Source organism: Asparagus officinalis, chromosome 5, assembly GCF_001876935.1.
Source record: "Asparagus officinalis chromosome 5, Aspof.V1, whole genome shotgun sequence".
Taxonomy (NCBI): Eukaryota; Viridiplantae; Streptophyta; class Magnoliopsida; order Asparagales; family Asparagaceae; genus Asparagus; species Asparagus officinalis.
This window is the reverse complement of record NC_033798.1, coordinates 38,195,317-38,199,246: the sequence shown is the minus strand read 5'-3', so window position 1 is coordinate 38,199,246 and position 3,930 is coordinate 38,195,317.

Below are 3,930 nucleotides of genomic sequence, written 5' to 3'. Positions count from 1 at the left end.
GGGGGGTTAGTTGCAGCCATTCTTGCTGAAGGAGAGGGATATGTTGTAGCAAGATGATCTCCAATTCAATGTTTGTGAGGGTAATGATTAAGATCTGATCCTTGAATTTTTGGTTGGGCGTTGTAAGTTTATATATTTTGGTGTATTTTTTGGGTTATGGACAATCAATGAGGGTGAGAAGAGGGTGAAGCTAAGGGGGTGTTTGGTTCACTAGTGGGCAAGAATGGGATTATGAATCCAGTTTTTTTATAGATTCTTACCTATTCCATAAAAAATTTTAAGACAAGTTTATAGATTCATGGAATCTTTTTTTTCTTTCTATGTTTGTTTCATAACATGAAAAGATGGAATCCAACTTTATAGAAACCCTCTAATTCCTAATCTTTAGTTTGGTTTGGAATGAGAAAATTTTGGGATAAAGGGTGAGTATACCGTAATTATTCTTATCCGTTTGACAATATTCAAAATCGAAACACTGTAGCAACGGCTAGTTTCAACGGCTAGTTCCAAGGCCTTATAGGCTATAAATTTGGCTTGAGGGCTTTGTAGGCATCAAAAGTTGCCTATAGGTCTCCACGAACAACTCAGTGTTAAGGAACGACGATGAACGTCACTATCCGATTCACAGGAGTTCGATTGATGTCGATGAACGCTTGAAGTAAATCGACAAACTACGTGAACTAACGAAGGTACGGGCTAATCGAGAGTCCCGCGATGTTTACAAAAGGAACAACGCCCTTCGTGTCTCATTCATTCAACAGATGATCCAACCATCGGAGCTGATAGAACTCCTTGTCGGCTTTCCAACGCACTTCGAATCACTCAAATCCGAGTCCGGACGAAGGAATTACAGCGGAAACAGATCAAAAAACACCCTTGGGTGTCTCGGCCCAACGAGACACCCTTGGGTGTCTCGGCCCAAACCGAGACACCCTAGGGTGTCTCGGATCAATGGGAGACACCCTAGGGTGTCTCCGAACAAGTGGAGACACCCTGGGGTGTCTCCAAGGCAGATTTGGGCTTTTAAGCGTTTTTAACCGCTCCGTTATCCTCTCAAGCCTATAAATACAAGCCTTAGGCCTCACTTTTTCAGATCTGGAATTTTGGAGAATTGGCGAAGCCCTGCCGGAGTGAAGAGTGATCGAGCACTTCAACGCAAGAGAGTTTCTTCGTCAGATCTACTTCGCCCGCATCCGATCCTTAGAATTATCCTGTTGTGGTAATTCTAAGAAGAGCAATTATCTCGCTTTTATCGAGATAGGCGCTTCAAGTTTCTAGATCTCCTCGCGGATCAACGAAGCTCTGGACCAGATCTGATTGCCAGATAGTCCACGGATATCGACGTCCCCGTCACAGGCTAAAGACCCACGCAAGCAAGAGACGACGAACGGATCTTGTGTTTATTTTCAAGAAAGTTGTAATCTTTATTATTTTGTTGTTTGAATTTCATTTGTAACGTTTGAAGTTTAATGAAATCAATGATGAAGGCAACTTTCGACGAAAACAGGCTTATTGTGCCAATGTATCCTTCATTCTTACCACTTTTATAAATTATCATAGTTTGCAATTTGCCTCCCAACATCAATATGATATCAAAAGAATGCCCCCAAAATTTTAAAGTTTGGTGCGATTGCAATCTCCGAACACCAATGAAAGTGTGCAAGAATAGTAAAAATAATGGGAGGTGTTATTAGGGGTGTGCAAAATACCTAAACAAAGAATGCAATTTTTTCGAATGGGCTGATGAAAGAGAAGAAATAAGCAACCAAGGGAACCAATATGTGAAAGAAAATAGGTATGGAGATAAGTATATTTTCAAATCAAAGAGGATAAAGAAAGAATTGAGACTTGTCGAAAATCAACTATTAGCTTGGAAAATTTTAGCAATTTTACTAATGATATTTTGTATTATTTTAATTATTATAAACCATATGTCATGTACTTGTACTTACAAAAACTATTGCTATTGTAATGAAAATTGTTATTGGAATTGAGTACAAAGTTGATATTGTACGGCTCAGGAATAGGTCAATTTTTCAAAATTGAATGCCCCACCTATAACTTACAGGTTTATTGTAAATTGCATTCTAATGATGGATTGCCTTGCCTAGACACTGTTAATTTAATGTAGGTTGCAATCTCATCACATATTGCCTCATCTGAATATAATAAACACTGTAAGTTAGAATGTATTCTCAGTAAACACTACTCATCATTGCCAAATATCAACTATGGAGCACCACGTGCTCCAGCAATTTATCAACCGATAGCAACATAACCGACAACCAAAAATACATAGCCAAAGCAACATAGCCAGTGCAAAGGAGCTACACAAGCTCATGAAAGAGATTCAAAACCGACAGCAACATAGCCAAACCAAAGGGGCTACATAAGCTCCTGAATGACAACAACAATACCCACCGACCGAGGCAACACAAGCTCATGAATGAGCTTCAAAACCTATAGCAACATAGCCAAAGCAAAGGAGCAACACAAGAGTGAAACATAACAGTAAAAAAACCAAAACAAAGGAGCTGCACAAGCTTCACCTGACAGCAACAAAACCGCACAAACTGAGGCAACATAAGATCATGTATGAGCTTCAAAACCGACAGCAATAAATCCAAAATAAATGAGCAACGTATGCTCAACCTGATAGAAATAAACCCAAAGCTGAGGAGCAACACAAGCTCCACCTGGCAGCAACATAGCCAAAGCAAAGGAGCAACACAAGCTCAAAACCTAATAGCAATAAACCCAAAGCAAAGGGCAACACAAGCTTCACCTGACAGCAGCAAAACCATACAAACTGAGGCAACACAAGCTCATGTATGACCTTCAAAACCGACAGCAATAAATCCAAAGTAAATGAGCAACGTATGCTCCACCTGGTAGCAATAAATTCAAAGCAAAGGAGCAACACAAGCTCAAAACCTGATAGTAATAAACCCAAAGCAAAGGAACAACACAAGTTTCACCTAACAGCCAAAAACCCAAAGCAAAGGAGCAACAAATTAGCTCCACCTAACATCAAAAACAAAGGAGCAACATTAAGAACTCATTGGTCATTCCTATCCATACTTACCTACATTAAAAGTAAAAAGTACTAATTCATCAATTACATGACATCATAGCGTTTTCATAATAACAAGTATTGCAACATTAATAGTTTACAAATAAAAAAACGATATCTGCGCAACAACATATACTTGTGCACAAACAAAATGCTCCATCAAAATGTAATCAAAACCTAACAAGTTAGCTAACAGACTAACATTGATCCTTAATTAGGTTGGTAATGTACCTCTGTTGACCTTCCTTGGCTTTTATGAAAAACCTTCTAGCTTCACGTTCATTATCATATAAATGATCTAAAACTCTATCCAGAAATTCCTCAGAATATTCATTCCTATGTTCCTTCAACGCTGCAGCCAACTGCTCAGTCCAATGAACAATGTGTTAATTTCTCATTGACTGAGATATTGACTCAACAAAGGCACATAGCATTTCCTCTTCATGACTAAATTTTTTAGATTTTTTGTTAGAGGATGAATTCAAGTTGTCTTTACTCTTAGACTTATATCTAGGGGGTTTGTGTTTGGTTGTTAGCATCAGATTGTGGTTCAGTTTCACTCTCCTCCGGAATCTCACTATCATCATCAGGAATATGTATGAACCTACTAGACCCAATGTTAGCATACACATGCCTAACATTGCTTGTAGGACTTTATTGAAATACCTACTATCTATTTCTCCCGATCTTATAAACTTAGTCCTTATTATTCTATTTTTAGTTTTATGACCCACTATAGTTAGGAACATAGCGAGCTGTTCTTCGACTTGAACATGTCTGGTATCCTTTAATAAACTGGTTGCTTTCATTACTTCAGCCAGTTTAAAAAAGGCACTCGGTCTCATTCTAATATAAGA